At 36.9% G+C, this 26,970-nt stretch overlaps 1 long non-coding RNA gene across 1 annotated transcript; it reads right to left on the bottom strand.

Moving 5' to 3' along the window:
* Positions 1-1,211: 1,211 nt before the first annotated feature.
* On the bottom strand, positions 1,212-26,970 carry LOC125931807 (uncharacterized). The gene is made up of 4 exons (XR_007460492.1): positions 26,784-26,970; positions 25,355-25,437; positions 24,625-24,763; positions 1,212-1,421 (listed from the first exon to the last, which is right to left on the bottom strand). It is a non-coding gene; the product is annotated as an uncharacterized LOC125931807 (long non-coding RNA).

Consider the following 26,970-nt stretch of genomic DNA (forward strand, 5'->3'; position numbering starts at 1 on the left):
GTTCATTTGTTTTGTTTCTTAAATTCCACATATTATTGAAATATTTTATTTGTCTTTCTCTGACTGATTTAATCATTTAGCATAATATACTCAAGCTCCATCCAAATTGTTGCAAATGGCAAGATTTCATTCTTTTTTTTATGGCTGAGTAATTTTCCATTGTATATATATATACCACATCTTCTTTATCCATTCATCAGTCTATAGACATTTGGACTCTTTTCATAATTTGGCTATTATTGTTAATGCTGCTATAAACATCAGGGTGAATGTGCCCCTTTGAATCAGTATTTTTGTATCCTTTGAGTAAATACCTAGTACAATTTCTAGGTCATAGGATAATTCTGTTTTTAACTCCATACTGTTTTCCACAGTGGCTGCACTAGTTGGCATTCCCAGCAACAGTGTAAGAGGGTTCCCCTTTCTCTGTATCCTCACCAGCGTCTGTTGTTTCCTGTGTTGTTAATTTTAGCCATTCTGACAGGTGTGAGGTGTATTTCCCTGAAGATGAGTGATGTTGAGCATTTTTTCATGTGTCTGTTAGCCATTTATGAATAATAAGTGATTTTTGTCTGTGTCTCTTCTACCAGTCTTGAGCTGCAGGGACTGTCTCAGATTTGTCTTTGTACCTTAGCAACTAACAAGTGCTTGGCACATAGGTGGTGTGAAATAAGTGCCTTTTAAAGAAAAGAGAGATAAAGGGGAGAAGAAGGAATAGGGGAAGAAAGGGAAGAAGGAAAGAAGGAACATAGATCTTGGGATCACTCACCACTCAGTTTACAGAAATCATTTAGCAATCCTTACTTTATTTTAATGAATTAGTTTAAAATCAAATTGCATATTTCAAATAGAATTGATTATTTATATGCCTATGCTTTGGTGCAATTCTTTAGATTTATCCAGTAACTAAAAAGTATTTACTATTATTTATAAGCAATTTGCAACCAACCTTCAATGCATTTCACTGACCATTTTATGAAGATACATGTCTTAAATGAATAAGCAAGCATTATGCTGAATTCTGGAGGTATTTGCCATCTCTTCTGAGTTAATGAAGTTAGATATTGGAAATCAAAATTTTGCTCTGTAGTCATAGGGTGGGGGGAATGAAAAGTTAAAGGTACAAAGAGATAAGAATTAATAGCATAAATTCAGAAATAAAGGCAAAGTATAATTGACAGCAGAGTCATACTCATAGTGTTTTCTTAAAGTATTCTGAGTATGATTTTTAATAATCATATGCATGTGTGTATAAATATATATAAACATTTTTTTCTGCAGGAGATTTTTTAATAGTTGGGTTTCATCTGCATATGTCCTACCCTATAAAGGATTTCTGGCTCTTCAGAACTTGGGTATCCAATTTGTTGTTTATCTTTTTGAATGTAGCTTGACTTTGGGACCTCTGGTGTGGAAAAACTCTGCAAGGAAGTTAAAAAGTATCAATTGTAATTAAATGGCATTTAATAAAATTTCTATTCTTGTTTAGATACACTTATGTATTAGAAAATTGGTCATATAATATCTGAGTCATTTTAAAAACCTATTTAATCACCATTATAAATTTTACTGATTTAAAACAACATACAAAAATAGTTTATTTTAGCAAATGAATTGTTGGCTATTTTTAAATAACCATTAAATACTGTAGTTGTAATACAGTTGCTCCAGACAAGTTTAAATATTGTACAATCCAGAATCTCTACTAAAGTAAGAAACAAACATTACAGGAACAAATTTACATAAAAAACCAAATATCTCTACTTTTCAAAAGTTATAATACTTCACACTCTGATCTTGCACAGTGATGACTGTTAGTACTGTAAAACTGCAAAATTAAATTTGTTGCTTTTACAAAGTATTCCACTTTTCTCTTATTGTATGATTATTTGAACAAATGTTAAATTACATCATTAGTGTTTTCACATCATGTTATTATAGCAATATTGTTTATGTCATACTAACCAGACTTTTGTCACTGCTATAGAATTGTTATATGATAGGGGTTCATGCTAAAACTTCATTTTTTCAGCATAACATGTTACTTAATTTTTTTTATTTCAGTGTAGTTGATATGTTACTTTTTGACAATTAAAATTCTACACTCACAGAGTCACTTTTCTATTGCAGAGACCCAGAGAAAACATGTTCATGAGCATTTTGAAATATCACTTAAAAATAGATTTGAGAAAGTATGAACACTGAAGGTCCTTATTTTTACAGTTCTCTATTTTTGTTTTTTTTGAAAAACATAGTACTGGGGCACCTGGGAGGTTCAGTTGATTGAGCATCTGACTTTGGCTCAGGTCATGATCTCACAGTTCGTGGGTTCAAGCTCCACGTCGGGCTCTGCACCGACTGCTCAGAGCCTGGAGCCTGCTTTGGATTCTGTGTCTCTGTCTCTCTCTGCCCCTCCCCCATTCATGCTCTCACTCAAAAGTAAATAAACATTTTTAATTTTTTTTAAAAGAAAAACAGTACTGATCACATTCTTCATTTCTAAAAGAATGGTCCAAAGATAAATAAATACATAAAAATATTTAAGTAATTATAATAAATAATTATAACATTATACCTTAGTACAAGAATAAAGGCAATAACTGCTGTTGGGAAGGCAGATGACAGAGCACTACCTCTGCTTAGAGATTTGGGAAAGGCTTCAGGAAGAATGTGATGTTTAAAGTAGATATTTTAAGATGACTGAAAGTTTCCCAGTCATGGATCCATAAATGCTTGAGAACCATATACTTGGAAAACCATACATTTGACATGGCTGATACATAGGGCACAAGCCCAGGATTAGCAGGAGATTAAGCTGGAGAGCTGGAGAGATGAGGGAGGTTAAAATATTAAGGACTTTTATATTTTGAAGTAAATCTATAGGCAATAAGAATTGTGTATGATATTTTAAACTGGATCACAATAAGATCGTATTTAGTTTTAGGATGATAACTTTGACAGCAGTGTGACAGTTAAGTCTGAAAGGGAGAGACAAATGTTAGGGAAATTAGTTAGCAATAATTGAATAGGGACATGATGAAGACTTAAATTAAGTCAATGGCAAAGGGAATGGGTTTTTCCAGGATTGAGGGAGTTCCTGTAGGACTTTCAGTTTTAAAACAAAAACTGTCCCAAACAAACTGTGATGATTTGGTCATCCTAGATTTAGGATAAAATAATTCATATGGCTTTGTGCACGATTAGATTTAGGGAGGGCAGTAAGGGAGTGAAGAGAGTCTTCTGGTGTTCACAGACTTCAGTTATAAAAAAATGGAAAAATGACAACACTCACTGAGGTACAGAATACTGGAGAGGAGGAACAGGATAGAGTGAAGAGATAATGACTTAGGTTTTTAAGAGGCCTGCTAGAAATAAAAATGTACAAATATCTTGTAAACTATTAAAATCACTGGTATAGATCTAGAGAGACTTTTATGGGTTGAAATTACTTGAAATCACCAGTAAGATGGAACCCTGAAAAATACCACCATTTAAGTTTGGACAGAGTTAAAGGTGTCTCAGAGTGAATTTGGGGAGTAATAGAGAGGTATGCAGACAACCAGGGCAGTGAGTATCAAATGCCAAGAGACACATCAGGGTAGGTAGAGTCTTAACAGTAGACATTTAGGTTTGACAAAAACGGAATTACAGGTATACTCAATGAGAACACTTTTAATAATATCGTTTAAGGGAATGTTAAGTTTGCTTTTCAAGTGTCCATTAAATCATAGTGCAATGAGAGATCTTTTTAAAAATTTTTTGAAAAGATTCTTTAATGTTTATTTATTATTTTTGAGAGAGAGATAGAGACAGATTGTGAATGGGGAGGGGCAGAAAGAGAGGGAGACACAGAATCTGAAGCAGGCTCCAGGCTCTGAGCTGTCAGCACAGAGCCCAAAATGGAGCTCAAACTTGTGAACCTTAAGATCACATGATCTGAGCCAAAGTTGGACACTTAAACGACTAAGCCACCCAGGTGTCCCACTTTTTTAAAACATTTTTATTAAAATTCCAGTTAGTTAACATATGGTGTAATATGAGTTTCAAGTGTACTAGTTATTCAACACTCCCTTACAACACCCTGGTGCTTATCACAAGTGAACTCCTAAATCCCTGTAACCTATTCAACACATCCTCCCATCTACCTCCCCTCTGATAACCATCAGTTTGTTCTCTATAGTTAATAGTCTGTTTCTTGTCTTGCCTCTCTTTTTTTCTCCCTATGCTCATTTGTTGTGTTTCTTAAATTCCACATATAAATGAAATCATATGATATTTGTCTTTCTTCAACGTATTTCACTTAACATAATACTCTCTAGCTCCATCCACCTCATTGCAAATGGCAAGATTTCATTATTTTTTATGGCTGAGTAACAATCCATTGTATATATATATACCACATCTGTAATGAGAGATTTCTTGAGAAAAAAGTAAGTTCAAGCTGTCAAAAGAAACTCAAATGAAATTTTCCCTCAACTATTTCCTAAAGAGCTCTGGGCACATTCTTTCTTGTCTGATGCACTATCTTCTAGCCTTATCAAAATCAACTTCACCTCAACTGTTTCTCTAACCTTGCCTCCTCTACTTCTAATTCTGCCCCTACTTCTCAGAAATTATTGCTACTATTATTTTACTGAAGAAGCCATGAAAAGGAGCTTTGGCCCATTTTTCCCCTTTTAAGTCTCTTGTTCACCTCTTGTATTTTATTGATTTTCTTTTATTGGCTATACTTAAGAGTAATGTTGATAATACACACTGCACTGAAGGTGATTGCACCAGCTCAATTATTTTCTGTCACTATTCTCTGAGCTATTCCTTCATAGTGATTATTGCAATTTGTAATTCTTTTTTTAATATGAAATTTATTGTCAAATTGGTTTCCATACAACACGCAGTGCTCATCCCAACAGGTGCCCTCCTCAATGCCCATCAACCACCATCCCCGCCCTCTCATCCCCCATCAACCCTCAGTTTGTTTGCAGTTTTTAAGAGTGTCTTATGGTTTGGCTCCCACCCTCTCTAACTTTTTTTCCCCTCTCCTCCCCGATGGTCTTCTGCTAAGATTTTCAGGATCCACATAAGAGTGAAAACATACGGTATCTGTCTTTCTCTGTATGACTTATTTCACTTAGCAGAACACTCTTCAGTTCCTTCCACGTGGCTACAAAAGGCCATATTTCATTCTTTCTCATTGCCATGTAGTATTCCATTGTATATATAAACCACAATTTCTTTATCCATTCTTCAGTTGATGGACAGTTAGGCTCTTTCCATAATTTGGCTATTGGTGAAAGTGCTGCTATAAACATTGGGGTACAAGGGCCCCTAAGCGTCAGCACTCCTGTATCCATTAGGTAAATTCCTAGCAGTGCTATTGCTGGGTCATAGGGTAGATCTATTTTTAATTTTTTGAGGAACCTCCACAATGTTCCCAGAGCGGCTGCACCAGTTTGTATTCCCACCAACAGTGCAAGAGGGTTCCCATTTCTCCACACCCTCTCCAGCATCTATAGTCTCCTGATTTGTTCATTTCTGCCACTCTGACTGGCATGAAGTGGTATCTGAGTTTGGTTTTGATTTGTATTTCCCTGATGAGGAGTGACGGTCAGCATTTTTTCATGTGCCTGTTGGCCATCTGGATGTCTTTTTTAGAGAAGTGTCTATTCATGTCTTCTGCCCATTTCTTCACTGGATTGTTTGTTTTTCGGGTGTGGAGTTTGGTGAGTTCTTGCCTTTGTCCAATATGTCAATTGCAAGTATCTTTTCCCATTCCATCAGTTCCCTTTTAGTTTTGTTGACTATTTCATTTTCAGTGCAGGGCTTTTTATCTTCATGAGGTCCCAATAGTTCATTTTTGCTTTTGCTTCCCTTGTCTTTGGAGATGTGTCAAGTAAGAAATTGCTGTGGCTGAGGTCAGAGAGGTTTTTTCCTGCTTTCTCCTCTAGGGTTTTGATGGTTTCCTGTCTCACATTCAGGTGCTTCATCCATTTTGAGTTTATTTTTGTGGATGGTGTAAGAAAGTGTTCTAGTTTCATTCTTCGGCATGTTGCTGTCCAGTTCTCCCAGCAACATTTGTTAAAGAGACTGTCTTTTTTTCCATTGGATATTCTTTCCTGCGTTGTCAAAGATGAGTTGGCCATACTTTTGTGGGTCCAATTCTGGAGTGTCTATTCTATTCCATTGGTCTATGTGTCTGTTTTTGTGCCAATACCATACTGTCTTGATGATTAAAGCTTTGTAGTAGAGGCTAAAGTCTGGGATTGATACCTCTTGCTTTGGTCTTCTTCTTCAATATTATGTTGGTTATTTGGGGTCTTTTGTGATTCCATACAAATTTCAGGATTGCTTGTTCTAGCTTTGAGAAGAATGCTGGTGCCATTTTGATTGGGATTGCATTGAATGTGTAGATAGCTTTGGGTAGTATTGACATTTTAACAATATTTATTCTTCCAATCCATGAGCACGGAATGTTTTTCCATTTCTTTTCATCTTCTTCAATTTCCTTCATAAGCTTTCTATAGTTTTCAGCATATAGATGTTTTACATCTTTGGTTAGGGTTATTCCTAGGTATTTTATGTTTCTTGCTGCAATTGTGAATGGGATCAGTGTCTTTATTTCTTTTCTGTTGCTTCATTGTTGGTGTCTAAAAATGCAACCTATTTCTGTACATTAATTTAGTGCCCTGTGACTTTGCTGAATTCATGTATCAGTGCTAGCAGACTTTGGTGGAGTTTTCCAGGTTTTCCATTTAGATTATGATGTCGTCTGCAAAAAGTGAAAGTTTGACTTCATCTTTGCCAATTTCGGTGTCTTTGATTTCCTTTTGTTGTCTGACTGCTGATACTAGGACTTCCAATACTATGTTAAACAATGGTGGTGAGAGTGGACATCCTTGTCACCTTCCTGATCTCATGGGGAAAGCTCTCAGTTTCTACCCACTGTGGATGATATTAGCTGTGGGCTTTTCATAAATGACTTTTATAATGTTTAAGTATGTTCATTCTATCCCGAATATCTTGAGTGTTTTCATCAAGAAAGGATGCTGAATTTTGTCAAATGCTGTTTCTGCATCCATTGACAGGATCATATGGTTCTTTTCTTTTATTAATGTGATGTGTCACATTGATTGATTTACGAATATTGAACCAGCCCTGCAGCCCAGGAATGAATCCCACTTGATCATGGTGAATAATACTTTTTATATGCTGTTGAATTCGATTCACTAGTATCTTCTTGAGAATTTTTCATCCATATTCATCAGGGATATTGGACTGTACTTCTTTTGCTGGGTTTCTGTCTGGTTTGGGAATAAAAGTGATGCTGGCATCATTGAATGAGTCTGGAAGTTTTCCTTCCCTTTCTATTTTTTGGAACAGCTTGTGAAGGATAGGTATTATCTCTGCTTTATTTTTTTTATTTTATTTTATTTTATTTTTGGGACAGAGAGAGACAGAGCATGAACTGGGGAGGGGCAGAGAGAGAGGGAGACACAGAATCGGAAACAGGCTCCAGGCTCCGAGCCATCAGCCCAGAGCCTGATGCGGGGCTCGAACTCACGGACCGCGAGATCGTGACCTGGCTGAAGTTGGACGCTTAACCGACTGCGCCACCCAGGCGCCCCTATCTCTGCTTTAAATGTCTGGTAGAATTCCCCATGGAAGCCACCTGGTCTTGGACTCTTACTCATTGGGAGATATTTGATAACTGATTCAATTTCTTTGCTGGTTAAGGGTCGTTCAAGTTTTCTATTTCTTCCTGTTTGAGTTTTGGAAGAGTGTAGGTGCTTAGGAATTTGTCCATTTCTTCCAGGTCGTCCAGTTTGCTGGCATATAATTTTTACCAGTATTCCTTGATAATTGCTTGTATTTCTGAGGGATTGGTTGTCATAGTTCCATTTTCATTCATTATTTTATCTATTTGGGTCATGTTCCTTTTATTTTTGAGATCCCTGGCTAGAGGTTTGTGAATTTTGTTTATCTTTTCAAAAAAACAACTCTTGGTTTCATTGATCTGCTTTACAGTTTTTTTTAGAATCTATATTGTTTGTTTCTGCTCTGATCTTTATTATTACTCTCCTTCTGCTGGGTTTGGGGTGCATTTGCTGTTCTGCTTCTCTTTCCTTTAGGTGTGCTGTTAGATTTTGTATTTGGGATTTTTCTTGTTTCTTGAGATAGGCCTGGATTACAATGTATTTTCCTCTCAGGAATGCCTTTGCTGCATCCCAAAGCATTTTCATTGTTGTATTTTCATTTTCACTTTCATATGTTTCCATATATTTTTTAATTTCTTCTCTAATTGCCTGGTTGACCCACTCATTCTTTAGTAGGGTGTTCTTTAACCTCCGTGCTTTTGGAGGTTTTCCAGACTTTTTCCTGTGGTTAATTTCAAGTTTCATAGCATTGTGGTCTGAATGTGTGCATGGGAGGATCCCAATTCTTGTATACTTATGAAGGGCTGTTTTGTGACCCAGTATGTGATCTACCTTGGAGAACGTTCCATATGCACTCGAGAAGAAAGTATATTATGTTGCTTTGGGAAGCAGAGTTCTAAATATGTCTGTCAAGGCCTTCTGATCCAATGTATCATTCAGGGCCCTTGTTTCTTTATTGACCCTGTGTCTAGATGATCTATCCATTGTTGTAAGTGGGGAATTAAAGTCCGTGCAATTACCACATTCTTATCAATAAGGTTGCTTATGTTTGTGATTAATTGTTTTATATATTTGGGGGCTCCCGTTTTCGGTGCATTGACATTTATAATTGTTAGCTCTTCCTGATGGATAGACCCTGTAATTATTATATAATGCCCTTCTTCATCTCTTGCTACAGCCTTTAAATTAAAGTCTAGTTTCTCTGATATAAATATGGCAACCAGCTTTCTTTTGCCTCCAGTAGCATGATAGAGCGTTCTCCATCCCCTCACTTTCAATCTGAAGATGTCCTCAGGTCTAAAATGAGTCTCTTGTAGAAAGCAAATAGATGGGTCTTATTTTTTTTTTATCCATTGTGATATCCTGTGTCTTTTGTTTGGAGCATTTAGTCCATTTACATTCAGTCCATTTACATTCATTATTGAAAGATATGTGTTTAGTCATTCTGATGTCTGTACGTTTCATGCTTGTAGTGATGTCTCTGATACTTTTGGTCCTTGAAACATTTCACTCACAGAATCACCCTTAGTATCTCTTGTAGGGCTGGTTTAGTGGTGTTAAATTGCTTCAGTTTTTGTTTGTTTGGGAAAACCTTTATCTCTCCTTCTATTCTGAATGACAGACTTTCTGGATAGAAGATTCTCAGCCACATGTTTTTTCTTTTCATCACATTGAAGATTTCTTGCCATTCCTTTCTGGCCTGCCAAGTTTCAGTAGATAGGTCTGCCACTACTCCTATGGGTCTCCCTTTGTAAGTTAGAGCCTGTTTATCCTTAGCTCCTTTCAGAATTTTCTCTTTATCCTTGTATTTGCCAGTTTCACTATGATATGTCATGCAGAAGATTGATTCAGGTTACATCTGAAGGGAGTTCTCTGTGCCTCTTGGATTTCAATGCCTTTTGCCTTCCCTAGGTCAGGGAAGTTCTCAGTTATAATTTCTTCAAATACACCTTCAGCACCTTTCTCTCTCTTCTTCTTCTTCTGGAATTCCTATGATACGGGTATTGTTCTGTTTGATTGCATCACTTAATTCTCTAATTCTCCCCTCATATGCCTGGATTTTTTTATCTCTCTTTTTCTCAGCTTCCTCTTTTTCCATAATTTTATCTTCGAATTCACTAGTCTCTCCTCTGCCTCTTCAAACTGTGCTATGGCCACCTTTATTTTATTTTGCACCTTTTTTTTTTTAGCAGTTTTTAGCTCCTCATGACAATTACTTAGTCCTTTGATCTCTGTAGCAATAGATTCTTTCTGTCCTCTATACTTTTTTTCAATGCAAGTGATTAATTTTATGACTATTATTCTAAATTCTTTTTCTGTTATATTGTTTAAATCATTTTTTGATGAATTTGTTAGCTGTCGCTATTTCCTAGAGTTTCTTTTGAAGAGAGTTCTTCAATTTCGTCATTTTGGGTAGTCCCTGCAGTAGCTCCCAACTGCAGGGCACTTCCCCTGTGCAGTCCGGAGTAATTTGTGTTTGTGGGAGGGGCCACAGTCAGACCCAATGTCTGCCCCCAGCCCACAGCTGGGGCCACAGTCAGACTGGTGTGTACCTTCTCTTCCCCTCTCCCAGGGGCAGGACTCACTGTGGAGTGGTGTGGCCCCTGTCGGGTCTACTTGCACACTGCCAGTCTTGTGGTAATGCTTTGATGGGATCTGGCTATTAGCCGGCGTGGATTCTCAAGGTGCACAGGGGCGGGAGGGGCAGGCTTAGCTCGATTTGCCATTGGAGGTCCCCTGCGGGAGGGACCCTGAAGCATCAAGAGGGAGGCAGACCCATTGGAGGGATGGCTCCACTGGAGCACGGTGTAGGGTGTTTGTGCGTGCAAGTTAAGTTCATTGATGTGTACTGGTTCCCTTTGGAATTTCAGCTATGGGATGGGAGAGCGAGATGGCACATGCCAACACCTTTGTTCCCCTCGGGGTTGAGCTCTCTCTACCGGGGCTCAACAACTCTCCCTCCCCACGTCCTCTCACCATCCCCGCTCTCTGAGAGCAGAGCTGTTGACTTTTAACATTCCAGATGTTAAGTCCCGTTGGCTGTCAGAACTCACAGAGTCAAAACCCCTCCACTTTTGCAAATCAGAGTCGGGGGCTCTGCCTTGCCAGGCGGGCTGCCTCTCCACCATCCCAGTTCCCTCCTGCCAGTCCGTGTAGCACGCACTGCCTCTCTGCTCTTCCTACCATCTTCCGTGGGCCTTTTGTCTATGCTTGGCTCCAGAGAGTCCATTCTGCTAGTCTTCTGGTGGTTTTCTGGGTTATTTAGGCAGATGTGGGTGGAATCTAAGCAGTCAGAGGACAAGGTGACTGCTACTACACAGCCATCTTCCCCCTGGAGTCTGCAATTTGTAATTCTATATGTGTTTACTACACAGCCATCTTCCCCCTGGAGTCTGAAATTTGTAATTCTATATGTGTTTACTTGCTTAATGTCTGTTTCCCCTACTATATTATAGATCTAAGGAGCAGGCATAGTAACTTTTATCATTGTTTAACTACAACAACAATGCCTGACACAACATGGACAACCACTTGGTTGAATGAATGAAAAATGTCATGTTACTCAGTTAACATCACTAAGTTTTAAAAGATTATCTGTCCCAAGATTTGTCTAATTTTATAACCTTGAATGGTTGCCATATGTATGCTTTTTTCCTGTTCACCTTGCCTTGAAGCAAAAAGCTGAGCTATTTCATTTAGTACCACTTTAGTCCCTTTTAATGGCTAACATGCTATTTATCTGTTCACACCTTAATGAATGATCCCCCCAATGGGTCATGTCCCTTGCATTACCCCCTACTCTTGAGTGTGAGCAGAACCTGTGACTTTCTTCTAGCCAAAAAAATGTGGAGGAAATGTGAGGGGATATAAATGGGATCGTTACTTCCTTGAATAGGTTTTGTTGTATAAGACTCTGTCCTAGCATAATGGTGAGTAGGGAAAGGGTTAACATTAGGCCCAGAGACATAAGGGACCCTCTGGGAGGAGGAGGAAAGCTGTAGCTTCAAGTGGGAAGCGGAAGAAGTGGTGGGGAGTTTTGGGAAAAAAAAAACGATAAATTTATTCCAGACCTTCCTGGGATAGGTGCCATGAGTGGAGTCTCACAAAGTTTCTAATGAGGTCCCATTCAGGGACAAAACTCCTCCATGGCAACCCAGTAGGAACTCCTCTCAGTCTTGAGAGCTTTATGCTTTCCCTCAATAAGCTCTATCGTTTTGCTCACTCTCTGTTGTCCGGGAGATTCATTCTTCGACACCGTGAGACAAGGATCAGTGTCTCAGCCTCTCACCCTCATGGAACAATGGACCTAGAGATTCTTCCACTAGCCTTGATGAAAACTACAATGTTGTGAGATGGTCTGTCAGAGGTCCACATGGCAACTGTAAATGATATCTAGGAACTAATAGCAACTCCCTAGCTGACAGACAGCAAGGAAAGAAATGGGGTGAAAGGAGACTACCTAAATTCTACACCTGCAAGGAACTGGATTCTGCCAACAACCATGTGAACTTGCAAGACAACCCAAACTCCAAATGAGAATTAAGCCCACCTAATGCTTTAATCGCAGCCTTGTGTAAGACCCTAAGCAGAGTGCTCAGATAAGTCATATCCAGACTCTGGACCCACATAAACTGTGACATAATGAATGTATGCTGTTTTAAGCTGATAAGTCTGTGGTAATTTGCAGCAACAAAACTAATCTACATATCAAAACTAATTCTGAAGCTACTTGCATTCAAACTCAGCCAGTTTTCCCTCTATAGTCTCAATATCAGTCTTTCCTCTCTTATTACTTAGACTTTCTCTTCTTGGATTTCCACATATAATGGCCCACAATAAGTTCAGTACCACTCTCTTATTTCCTCCTCTTTCTAACTAATTTCACATGTCGTTTAAATGTTCCCAGGTTCTTCCCAGTACTATCTTCCAGAATCACTGGTCCGCATAGATGGTACCACCTATGTAATATGTGCTGAGCAAATTACAAAAGTCAGTTTTTATTCTATCACACATCCAGCATTTTGTCTCTATTTTGCACAATTAACATCTTTAAAATTCCATTTTTGCATTTCCTTAATTTACCTCTCTGATGCCACTCATCAGATTTTTTCCCAGTTTTATTGAGAAACAATTGACTTACATCCCTGTATAAATTTAAGGTGTACAGCATGATGGTTTGATTCACATATATCGTTAAATTATTACCACAACAGGTTTCGTTAACATTCATCATCTCTTATAGATACAATAAAAAGGTAAAAAGTATCTTTGTGGTGAGAATTCTTAGGATTTACTCTATTAACAACTTTCCTATATATCACACAGTAGTATTAACTATAGTTATCGTGTTTTACATTAACACACCTAGTACTCATTCATCTTATGACTGGAAGTTTGTACGTTTTGACCACCTTCCTCCTGTTCCTCCTCCCCTCACCCCAACCTCTATTAGATTCCACATATAAATGAGATCATACAATATTTTTTTTCCCTGTCTCACTTATTTCACTTAGCACAATGCCTGAAAGGTCCATCCATGTTGTTGCAAATGATAGGATTTCCTCAGTTTTTTAATGGCTGAATATTCCTTTTGGATACATATACCACAACTTCTTTTTTTTTTTTTTAATGTTCATTTATTTTTGAGACAGAGGGAGACAGAGCGTGAGTGGGGGAGGGATAGAGAGAGAGGGAGACACAGAATCTGAAACAGGTTCCAGGCTCTGAGCTGTCAGCACAGAGCCTGATGCAGGGCTCGAACCCACGAACCGTGAGATCATGACCAGAGCCACAGTTGGGCGCTTAACCAATTGAGCCACCCAGGCGCCCCATACCACAGCTTCTTTATCCATTCATCTATGGATGGACCCTTATGTTGTTTCCATGTCTTGGCTACCGCAAATAATGCTGCTGTGAACATGGTAATGCAGATATCTTTTTGAGTTAGTGTTTTCATTTCCTTTGAATATATTCCCAGAAGTGAAATTGCTAGATCATCTCATAGCTCCTTTATTTATTTATTTATTTATTTACTTATTTCTCCTCTGTTTGTTTGTTTATTTAGAGGAGCTTCCTTACTGTTTTCTGTACTGGCTGTACCAGTTTATAATCCCACCAACAATGCACAGGGGTTCCATTTTCTCCACATCCACACCAGCATTTGTTATTTCTTGTCTTTTTAATGATGGCCATTATAACAGAAATGTGATGATATCTCCTTATGGTTTTAATTTTCATTTCTTTGATGACTACTGATGTTGAGCATTTTTCATGTACATGTTGGGCATTTGTATATCTTCTTTGGAAAAATGTCTATTCTGCTTCTGTGCTCATTTTGGATTATTTGTTTTTTTTTATATTGAGTTGTATTTGTTCTTTATATATTTTAGATGTTAACCTCTTGTCAGATATATGGTTTAAAATATTTTATCCCATTCCATAAGTTGTCTTTTCACTTTGGTTATGGTTTCTTTTACTGTGCAGAAGCTTTGTAGATTGATGTAGCCCCAATTGTTGACTTTTGATTTTGTTGCTTGTGTTTTAGGTCTTATTTTAAAATAATCTGCACTGTGGCTGCTTCCATTTTATTTTGCACATCATTTATAGCATTTTTTTTAATTCATCATGACTATTTTTTACTTCCTTGGTCTCTGCAGTAATAGATTCTCTGCTGTCTTCTATGCCTGTTTCAAGCCCAGTGATTAAGAGACTCTTAAGGACTGAGAACAAACTGAGGGCTGATGGGGGTGGGGTAGAGGGGAAAATGGTTGATGTACATGGAAGAAGGCACTTGAATGAGCACTGGGTGTTGTATGTAAACCAATTTGACTATATAATATACATTTATATATATTTATATATTTATATAATTTAAAAAAATAAAAATAAATATAAAAGAATCAAGGGAGCGGCAGAGATTAGGTCTTACTTTAAAAGAATCAAGGGAGGGGCAGAGAGAGAATCCCAAGCAGACTCCACGCTGTCAGCACAGAGCCTGATGGGGCCTGGATCTCACAAACCATGAGATCATGACCTGAGCCTGAAATCAAGAATCAGATGCTTAACCAACTGAGCCACCCAGGCACCCCTTCAGTTCTTACATTTAAGTCTTTAATCCATTTTAAGTTTGTTTTTGTGAGTGGTGTAAGATAGGGGTCAAGCTTCATTTTTTAATATGTAAATATCCAATGTTTTCAGAACCATTTATTGAAGATACTGCCTTTTCTTCATTAAGTATTCTTGGTTCCCTTGTCAAATATTAGCTGATGGTATATGCTTGGTTTTATTTGTGTGCTCTTGATTGTTTTCTGCTGGTCTATTTGTTTTTATGCCAGTACCTTACTGTTTTACTTATTATAGCTTTATAATATAGCTTGAAATCAGGAAGTATGATGCCTCCCGCTTTGTTCTTCTTTCTCAGGATTTCTTTGGCTATTTGGGGTCTTTTGTGTTTCCATATAAATTTTAGGAAGTTTTTTTTTTTTTTCGTAAAAAATACCATCGGAATCTTGGTAGGGAATGCATTGAATATACAGATGGCTTTTGATAGGATAGATATTTTAACAATATTAATTATCCCAATCCACGAACATAGAATACCTTTCCATTTATTTATGTCTTCTCCAATTTCTTTTATTAATCCCTTATGGTGTTCAGAGTACAGATCTTTCACCTCCTTGGTTAAATTTATTCCTAAGGATTTTACTGTTTTTGATGTTATTGTAAATGGGATCATTTTCTCTTTTTTTCAGAAAATTTCCTGTTAGTGTATAGAAATGCTATTGATATTTGTATATTAATTTTATATCCTGCAACTTTTCTGAATCCGTTGATAATTTCTAAGTCTTTTTGGTTGATTCTTTAGGATTATCTATATATAAAATAATTTCATCAGTAAATAGAAACAATTTTAATTGTCCTTTCCAATTTTGAGGTTTTAATTTCTTTTTCTTCTCTGATTGCTCTAGCTAGATTTCCATTACTATGTTGGATAAAAATGGCGAGAGTGAGAATCCAACAATACATTAAAAGAAGTATTCACCACAATCAAGTGGGGTTCATTCCTGGGATGCAGGAGTGGTTCAATATCCACAAATAAATCAAAGTGATATATCACATTAATAAATAAAGGATAAGAACCGTATGATCCTCTCAATAGATGCAGAAATAGCATTTGACAAAATACAGTATCTTTCTTGATAAAAACCCTCAAGAAAGTAGGGATAGAAGGAACATACTCAAAACCATAAATGCCATATAAGAAAGACCCATAGACAATATCATCTTCAATGGGGAAAAACTGAGAGCTTTCTCCCTGAGTTCAGGGATGTCTGTTCAACATGGTACTGGAAATCCCAGCCTCAGCAATCAGACAACAAAAAGAAATAAAAAGCATCTAAATCAGCAAGGAAGAAGTCAAAGTTTTACTCTTGGAAGATGGCATGATTCTCTACATGGAAAAGCTGAAAGACTCCACCAAAAAACTGCTAGAACTGATACAGAAATTCAGCAAAGTTGCAGGATATAAAATCAATGCACAGAAATCATTTCCATTTCTATACACCAATAATGAAGCAGCAGAAAGAAAAATCGAGGAATCAATCCCGTTTACAATTTCACAGAAAACCAAAAAAATACCTAGGAATAAACCTAACCAAAGAGGTAAAATATCTGTATGCAGAAAACTATAGAAAGCTTATGAAAGAAATTGAAGAAGTCACAAAGAAATGGAAAAACATTCTATGCTCATGGATCAGAAGAATATGGTTAAAATGTCGACACTACGCAGAGCAATCTACATATTCAATGCAATCCCTATCAAAATAACACCAGCATTCTTCATAGAGATAGAACAAACAAATCTGAAATTTATAGGAAATCAGAAAAGACCCCGAATAGCCAAAGTAATGTTGAAAAAGAAAATCAAAGCAGATGTTGGTGAGGATGCAGAGAAAGGGGAACCCTTTTTCACTGTTGGTGGGAATACAAGCTGGTGCAGCCACTCTGGAGAACAGTATAAAGATTCTGCAAAAAAATTAAAACAGAGCTATCCTATGACCCAGCAATTGCACTACTACTAGGTATTTATCCAAAGAATACAAAAATATAGATTTGAAGGGACACATGCACCCCATTGTTTATAGCAGCACTAGCAACTATAGCCAAATTATGGAAAGAGCCAAAATGTCCATTGACTGATGAATGGATGAAGAAGATGTGACGAATTCTACTTGGCAATCAAAAAGAATGAAATCTTGCCATTTGCAACAACGTGGATGGGAATAGAATGTATTATTCTAAGTAAGACAAGTCAAGCAGAGAAAGATAAATATCATGTGATTTCACTCATATATGGAATTTAAGAAACAAAAGAGATGAACATAGGGGAAAGAAAGGAAAAATAAGATAAAAACAGAGAGGGAGACAAGCCATGAGACTCTTTTTTAAAAATTTTTTAATGTTTATTTTATTTTTTTTAAAGCTGAAGGATTTGTTTTTTAACGTTTATTTATTTTTGAGACAGAGAGAGACAGAGCATGAATGGGGGAGGGTCAGAGAGAGGGAGACACAGAATCCGAAACAGGCTCCAGGCTCTGAGCTGTCAGCACATAGCCCGACGTGGGGCTCGAACTCATGGACCGCGAGATCATGACCTGAGCCGAAGTCGGCCACTTAACCGACTGAGCCACCCAGGCTCCCGTTTATTTTATTTTTGAGAGAGAGACAGAGGGGCAGAGAGAGAGAGGGAGACAGAATCTAAAGCAGGATCCAGGCTCTGAGCTGTCAGAACAGAGCCTGATCTGGACTCAAACCCATGAACCATGAGATCATGACCTTAGCTGAAGTCAGAGACAACCGACTAAGCCACCCAAGCGCTCCCATAAGTCTCTTAAATACAGAGGACAAACTGAGGGTTGTTGGAGGAAGGTGGGGGGGGATGGGCTAAATGGGTGATGGGCATTAAGGAGGGCACTTGTTGGGATGAACACTGAGTGTTGTATGGAAGTAATGAATCACTAAATTCTACTCCTGAAACCATTATTACACTATATGCTAACTTAGACTTGATTTTTTTTAATGGTGACATTAAGTCCCCTTGTCTAGTTCCTGATTTTAGAAGAAAAGCTCTTAATTTCCCACTATTGAGCATGATGTTAGCTGTGGGCTTATCCCATATGTCCCTTATTATGTTGATATATATTCCTTCTATGTCTAATTTGTTAAGTGTTTTTATCATGAACTGATGTTAAATTTTGTCAAATGTTTTCTGTCTATTGAGATAATCATCCTTTTCCTTCATTCTATTAATGTGATGCATCACATTGATTGATTGGCATGTGCTGAACCATCCTTGCACCCTAGGGATAAATCCCACTCGATCATGGTGAATGATCCTTCTTAATGTGCTGCTTAATTTGCCTTGCTAGTATTTTGTTGAGAATTCTTGCGTCTGTATTCATCAAGGATATTGGTCTATAATTTCTAGTAATGTCCTTTTCTGGCTTTGATTTGGATATTAAGTATTAGGATATTAGCATAAGTAGGATAAGGCTGGCCTTGTAAAATGAGTTTGAGAGTGTTCCCTCATCTATTTATTTTTGCAAGAGGTTGAGAAGGATTGATGTTAATTCTTATTCAAATGTTTGGTAAACTTCACCAGAGAAGCCTCTGATCCTGGGCTTTCATTCACTGGGAGATTTTTGCTTACTGATTCAATCTCCTTACTAGTAGTTGGTTTATTCAGATTTTTAATTTTTTCCTGATTCAGTTGGTAGGTTGTATGTTTCTAAGAATTTTTCCATTTCGTTTTTTAATTTTTTAAAAATGTTTGTTTATTTTTGAGAGAGAGAGATAGGGCACGAGCAGGGGAGGGGCAGAGAAAGAGAGGGAGACACAGAATCTGAGGCATGCTCCAGGCTCCAACCCCTAAGCGTGGAGCCCAACGTGGGCCCCAAAAACACATGAACCGTGAGATCATGACCTGAGCTGAAGTCGGTTGCTTAGCCGACTGAGCCACCCAGGCACCCCTAAATTTTTCCATTTCTTCTAGGTTGTCCACTTTGTTGGCATGTAGTTATTCATAGTAGCTTCTTATAATCCTTTGTATTTCTGTGGTATCAGTTGTAATGACTTTTTCATTTGTAATTTTATTGATTTGGGTCCTCTCTCTTTTTTCCTTGATTAGTCTAACTAAAAGTTTGTCAATTTTGTTTACCTTTTCAAAGAACCAATTCTTAGTTTGGGTAATCTTTTCTATTGTTTCTCTGATCTCAACTTCATTTATTTCTGCTCTAGTCTTTATTTTGTCCTTCTGCTAACTTTGGGCTCAGTTCTTTCTTCTTTTTCTAGTTTCTTAAAGTGTTCAGTTAATTTTTTTATTTGGTATATTTCTTGCTTTTTTTTTTTTTAATTTAGACATTTATTTTGATAAACATTCCTCTTAGACTTGCTTTTGCTGCAAATTGTAAATTCTAGTATGTTTGATTTCCACTTTCATTTGTCTCAATACATTTCTTTTCACTTATTTTCTCTTTAATTTCTTCTTTGATCCATTGGTTGTTCAGAAGAGTATTGTTTAATTTCAATTTGTTTGTGAATTTTCCATTTTTATTCTTGGTATTGATTTCTAGTTTTATGTGATTGTGGTCAGGGAAGATATTTGTTATGATCTCAGTCTTGAATTTGCTAAGACTTATTTTGTGGCCTAACGTATAATGTCTCCTAGAAAATGATCCATGTGCAATTGAGACAATGTGTACAGTGCTGTTATTGGATAGAATGTTTTGTATATATCTGTCAGGTCCATTTGGTCTATAATTTTGTTCAAATCCACTGTTTATTGATTGTCTGGATAGTCTATTTATTCTTTTATTATTTTTTAATATGAAACTTATTGTCAAATTGGTTTCCATACAACACGCATTGCTCATCCCAACAGGTGCTCTCCTCAATGCCCATCACCCACTTTCCCCTCCCTTCCACCCCCATCAACCCTCAGTTTATTCTCAGTTTTTAAGAGTCTCTTATGGTTTGGCTCCTTCCCTCTCTGTAACTTTTTCCCCCTTCCCCTCCCCCATGGTCTTCTATTAAGTTTCTCAGGATCCACATAAGAGTGAAAACATATGGTATCTGTCTTACTCTGCCTGGCTTATTTCACTTAGCAGAACTCCCTCCAGTTCCATCCACGTTGCTGCAAAAGTCTATATTTCATTCATTCTCATTGCCGAGTAGTATTCCATTGTATATATAAACCACAACTTCTTTATCCATTCATCAGTTGATGGACATTTAGGCTCTTTCCATAATTTGGCTATTGTTGAAAGTGCTGCTATAAACATTGGGGTACAAGTGCCTCTATGCATCAGCACTCCTGTATCCCTTGGGTAAATTCCTAGCAGTGCTATTTTTGAGAGTGGGATATTATGTCCTGAACTATTATTGTATTTCTGTTTATTTCTCCTTTCAGCTATGTTTGCTTTTGCTTTATATATTTAGATGTTCTAATGTTGGGCACATAAATATTTGCAATTGTTATATCTTCTTGATGGGTTGACTCCATCATTATGTAATGACATTCTTTGTCTCTTTTTACCATTTTTACTTTAAAGCGTATTTTGTCTTATAGAAGTATGACTATCCTATATATGTGTGTGTGTGTATACATTTTATGTATATATATGTATATATATGTATATATATATATATGTGTGTGTGTGTGTGTGTGTATGTGTTACCATTTGCTTGAAATGTATTTTTGTATCCTTTCACTTTAAGTCTATGCATGTCTTTAAGGCTACTGTGAGTCTCTTGTAGGCAGCCACTCTATGTGTTTGAATTGGAGAATTTAATCCTTTTATGTTTAAAGTATATTTTATAGGTAAGGACTTACTTTTGTCATTTTGTTAATTGTTTTCTGGTATTTTGTAGATTCACGGTTTTTGGCTTCTTATTCTGCTGTATTTTTGTGTATATTTTGATATATTTTGTATCGGTATAATTTGACATCTTTATCACATTATTTTGTGTAATTACTGCAGGTTTTTCCCTTGCAGTTACTATGAGGCTTACATAAACTATCTTAAATTATAACACTCTAGTTTTAAGCCAATAACAACTTAACTTCAATATAATTCCTAAACTTTACAGTTTTACATTTCCTCTTCTTCAAATTTTAGGTTACTGCTGTTACACTTTACATATTTTTTATGTAACTAATAATAGATTATTTTCATTACAGTTATTTTTACTACCTTTGTTTTAACCTTTAAATTAGAATTGTAAGTGAATTATTTACCACCATTACCAAATTACAGAATCTAACTTTGACTATATGTTTACCATTGAGTGAGTTTTACACTAACTTTTTGTGTTTTCATGATGTTAATTAGCATCTTTTATTTCCACTCAAAGAACTCCTTTGAGCATTTCTTGTTAGGCAGGCCTAGTGGTAATAAATTCCTTCACCTTCTGTTTGTTTGGGCAAGTCTTTATCTGTCCTTCATTTCTGGAGACAGCTTTGCCAGGTATAATATTCTTGGTTGATACATTTTTTTTTCCTTTCAATATTTTGAATATGTCATCCCATTGTCTCCTGCCTGAAATGTTTCTGTTGAGGAATCTACCCATAGTCTTATGGAGTTTTTCTTGTATGTAACTTTTCTTTTTTCTCTTTCTGCTTTTAAAATTCTTTTTTTTTTTCTCTTTGACTTTTGATGATTTGATTATAATGTGTCTTGATGTAGTTCTATTTGGGTTCAACCTATTTGGGATCTTTTAGGCCTCATGTATCTGGATGTCCATTTCTTTCCTCAAGTTCAGAAAGGTTTCAGTGATTATTACTTTGAATATACTCTCTGTTCTTTTCTATTTCTCTTCTTCTGGAATTCCCATAATGTGATTATTGTATGTTTCCATTATGTTGCATAAGTCTCATAGGCTTTTTTCACTCTGTCTCATTAAAAATAATTTTTTTTGCTCCTCTGACTAAATGATTTCTAGCGTCTTATCCTCAAGTCGTTGATTCATTCTTCTGCATGGTTGAATCTGCTTTTGGAGCTCTCTGTTGAACTCTTCATTTCAGCTATTGTATTTTTCAACTCTAAGATTTCTGGGGTTATTTTATGGTTTCTATTTGTTGAACTTCTTGTTTAGTTCACGTCTTGTTCACTTAATTTTGTTTAGATTTTGTGTGTTCCTTTAGTTGCTAATCTTCTTTAAGAGGATTATTCTGAATTTTTTGACAGTTCATAAATATCTATTTCTTTAGGGTGAGTTATTTGGAACCTTATTAGTTTCCTCTGGTGGTGTCATATTTACCTGATTTTTCATTATCTTTGATTCCTTATATTGGTATCTGTACATTTGAGTAATTGACGTTTTCTTCCAGACTTTATAAGTTTACTTTGGTAGAGGCAGATATTCACCATTAGGTGTAGCTTGCATTTCTGGGTATCTTCTGGTAATGTCCTTGGGTAGGTGGAGATGGCTATTAAGGTCTATTTTTAGGTGAGGCAGCTGTTAAAGCTCTGAGGTCAGGAATGAAGGAGGTGTACCACTGGCTGAGAACAGTTGTATAGAATTGCTGGCTTGGTTCACTGCTCAAGTGAAGTTGTAGTATGGGCTGTGGGGTTGCTCTGATTCTCTGGTCAGGCTTACTAGATGGCTGGAACTGGGTACTATATTCAGTAGTAAACGGGACTATGAATTAGCTTCCCTGTTGGGAAGCAGGTTGGGATGCAGGGTCTGGGCTCATTGTTTGGGGACCCCAATCATGCAAGAGTGTGACTGAATTCCCTTGTCAGGTGAGGCCACTAGTTTTGCTCTGCAGTTGGGGAAAGCCACAGGCCATGCTTTGTTCAAGTGCCACTGTGAGCAAGACTGTTGGATGAGCTACACAGCTTCCCATGTGTTCTGGTTAGGTTCCATTGTCAGGCAGGCTGAAAACTATATTCAGCAATAAGTGAGGCTATGAATTAGTTTTCTTTACTAGGTGCAGCAGAAGAAGCAGCTCTCAAGGTGATAAAGCTCTTTGTTGTCTTAACTCAAGCCAACCCATACTCCAAGTTACCTGGCCACAGAGAGCCACTGGCTTTACTCTGCAGTCTGTTGGCTCTGCCTGCCTATCTCTCAGCTAGAGCATTACTGAGTTACCTGTGTAACCAGATCTTACTTCCAGTCATTTTGTTCAGACGGGGTTGGGAGACACTCTCCACAGTGGATGGAGCTGTGTCTCAGTTTCCTCGTTTGGGCAGAATAAGAAAGGGCCCTTCCAGGCCCCTTACACTTTTCACAAACAGGCTTTCCAGTTCAGAGGGACTGGGAGCTACTTTCAGCCTTGGCTATAAATTAACCCTCCTGCCTGGGCATAGCAGAATAATCCTCCATGCCTGCTACTGGCTTTCCTTTGGGAGCAATCACCATCACGTGCTTCTCAGCAAGAGCATTGCTTGACTACACAGCTTCCATGTGCTCTTGCCAGCCCCTATGGTCAGATGGGGCCCAGAGACACTCCTCCCATGGGGGGTTTTCCTGGGAATGGACAGAGCAGACACTAAGGCCTGAAAAACTCAATTGAGGACCCAAATCAGGCAATTCTGCATCCTAAAACTTCTCTAGCCAAAGTGTACTGCCAACTTCTTCAGATGAGCAGAACTGCTGGTTGGAATTACTACTTGGACACTGCAGATATGAACTCAGTTTTCCAAGATATGTAAATTGGTTGTTGCAAGCCCCCTACCTTCTCTGTCACAGATTGCCAGTGGTTGAGCCCTGCAGATTCCACTGTAGCCCTCATGGGATGACACCACATTAGGGACTCCCACAGTGCTGGGGGGACTAGTTGTCCCCTTAGGATCTTTTTTCCCACTGGAGGAACTGGAGACTCAGGAGAGATGTCTCCCAGTGGTGGTATGCTGGCCTAGGGGAGGGACGATGTGGTCACTGTGTAGCTGCTTCTTTTACCCTTCTAATGAAGTCTGTCTTGGTCTCTGTAGTGCTGGCGGGTGTTTCAACCTCAGCCCCATGTTCTAGGATTCTTTCAATGGTGTCTTGTTCATAAATAGTCATTAGTTGTTCTTCTTGTGAGAGGAAGTGAAGTCAGGAAAGACCTATGTTGCCATCTTGGTGTTGTCACTCCCCACAGTGAGTTTTTTGGGGAAGGTTATTTTGTCATGTGGTCAACTTAACTAAAACTGCCTCCTCAAAAAAACACTTCAATATGTCAACAAAACCAGGTATTCATTTTTGATGAATTTTTAGTCCCATTTTTCTATAATTTATTACATTTCAAGAAAATCCATAAAAATAACTTTCAGATGATAATCCATTTCACTATTATTTTGATTGCTGTTTCTACTTGTACAGAGAAACGCAGTTTGCACTTTATGTTCATTATTAATACGTCTTGTAACTAAAGATAAGCAATTAGCTGGTGTTCAGCATTAGCTTGAACAATGTACTATTTAATGTGTTATTTGCAACACAAAATAGCAGGTAAATTATGAAAGTTAATATTATAATAACATAAGGCTGTTCTGACCTCTGAATTGATCTCATGGCATTTAACTAGTCTTCCTGTGATATCAAATCTCCTTTCTAAAAATTGCAAATTTCACTAAGGTATATATAGTATATTAATACATTTGAAGTATTACATATACTATACTTTTGACTCATATTTCTAATGATTCATGTATACTTTATATAATATTTTACATAATATTTTATATACATAAAGTATATTCATGTGTATGGAGTATTAAATATACTATATCTTTGACTCATATTTCCTAATCTCATTTTACAAATGAAATAGTTGTGATAGCAAGTCTTATAAGCTAATCTTTCCATCTTTATCTCAACTGATATTGTCATATCATTTTGCTATAGCAAAGTCTTAGTATTCATTGTGTTATTTTTACTTGAATTATGATGATGATAACCACATATAGAGATTGAAATGTATGATACATACGAAGAGTGGCTTCAAGTATGTGGTTGAAGAATAGTTGCTCCCATAATTTCCTTCAAGTTTAGCTGTTCCCAGAGAGCCATCCCATTTATAAGACAGATAGATGAAAGGATTGTCCTCTTTGTGTTCATGAATCATAAAGCTATTTTAAATGAAAAAAAAATAAATATGAAATATTTCAGGGTGCTTTAAAAAATAAAATACATAGTGTTAAGTATTATAATAAAATAGATTGTTATTACTATACTCTACAGGAAACAAATAAATGAAATAATCCAGAAGTCACCTTTGATTGATATAACACATATAGTAAAATAATGGCATCCTCATAAAACAAAGAAAATCATTCTCCTTTTATTCAATTTCTCACTAAAACTAGGGGTTTTGTTAGGGAATATTTCCTGTTCTTCCTCAGAATGTTTGAGAAATTACTATGATATTTAGATAAATGAAGGAAGTACAATTTTAAAAATCTTGCAGATTAATTTGGTCAATACTGCCTTTTTCCTCAGGAAATGTGTCAAAGAGTTATCTTCTAGTCTGGTATAAATACAGCGACAGATACTTCTGGTTAGAAACATTGTTATCTCTGACAGTGCCTCTTCCTCTCTGCACCCCCACCTCCTACTGAAAAATAAATACATAAAACTCCCTACTAAAATTATTTCCAAATAAGATTGGGCTTTCTTCTTCAGTATTTACATGTTTTAACTTTCTCTTTAAGAGAACTTACTTGTAATTTCCTCCAGAGAACTTTGGCGGTGGAGATACAGGACTTCTAGGAAGGATACTCTGACAGGATGAGCTCCAGGGAATCTGCACATAGATTTTTTTAAGGGAGTGAGGAAAAATTTAGCCATGATTTTAAGGAAATTTGAAACACAATAGCCCACAATGATTCTACATGCTAAATATTTAAATGCCAATATATCTCCAGGCTTCATTATTAAAAATGACCAATAAACAAAGTTATTGCTAACAGGCAAATGCTTACTTATAGCGATAACTTAGCAAGTCTGTCTCTCATATCTATCTATCTATCTATCTATCTATCATCTATCTATCTATATCGTCTATCTATGTATCTATCTATCTATCCATCTATCATCTATCAACATCTATCTACCATCTTTTTATCTATGATGGAGAATGGTTTGCTGAAGGGGAAATGCAAATAGAAGATTCATTTCAGCTGCCACTCTAAGCACTAACTGACCTTTCTAGCCAAAAGGATTATATGTGAATTCCCCTTCCCATTGTCATAGTGTCGAAAACATACCCAGAGAAAACACAGTGGACAAAAGTAATGCAGAAAAAGAATACTTTTCAGCTCTCTGAATATAGAGAGCTTCAATATCAAACAGGCACGGCATACTGCAGAGAGCTTTGGAGAGAAGGTAATACATACAAATCGATTGATAAATGCTTGGTACTTAAAGACTGCACTTTGAGTAATTGCATTAGAAAGAGTAAGTTGTAATAATATGGGCATTGAAACAAGAAATCAGCATTTTAACACAGATATGAGGCATATAACTGGATTCATACTGGATCTACACAAAGCCTATTCTTATAACCACACTGGTTATGTTGGGTACATAACATTGCTGACATGATGATTTTGATGGAGCCATATTGAAATCAAGGATATTGATTTTGTTTTACATTGCTACTTTGGTAGAGATATTTTGACACGGGGAAATCTGATGCAGACTATAAAACAGTGCACTTTCTGATTTAAAAAAAAAAATTAAGTGGGTTGCCTGAGTGGCTCAGTTGGTTAAGCATCTAACTTTGGCTCAGGTCATGATCTCATGGTTTTTGGGTTTGAGCCCTGCATCAGGCTCTGTGCTGACAGCTCAGAGCCTGGAGCCTGCTTCAAATTCCATGTCTCCCTTTCTCTCTTTCCCTCCCTTGCTCGGGCTCTGTCTCCCTCTCTCTCGAAAATAAATAAACATTAAAAAAATTAAAAATTAAGTAAGTGAGTAAGTAAGTAATATGTGAAATATACATCATGACTCATTCCTAACTTTCAGGTCATGTTAACAACCACGTCTGGGGGGTGGAGTGAGGAATCTTGGATTGGTAATAATGTCAGAGATGAGATAAAGATTAGGTATCTAGAAAAACTCTCTGATACAAACAAGAAGAATGAGACTGACCCAATATGTCTCCTCCGTTGTTTAAATATCTTTCTTTGGTCTTCGACCATTCCTTTTCTGCTTTGTTTTTGCGATTTTCTTTAAAATAAAACAAAAAATCACAACAAAACAAAAAATGAAGACCATGATTCTTGAAAGTTTGATTTCAGTGAAGCTTGACAAGAAAACTTCACTTGTGTCTATAGCC

The sequence above is a fragment of the Panthera uncia genome, chromosome X (assembly GCF_023721935.1).
Source record: "Panthera uncia isolate 11264 chromosome X, Puncia_PCG_1.0, whole genome shotgun sequence".
Taxonomy (NCBI): Eukaryota; Metazoa; Chordata; class Mammalia; order Carnivora; family Felidae; genus Panthera; species Panthera uncia.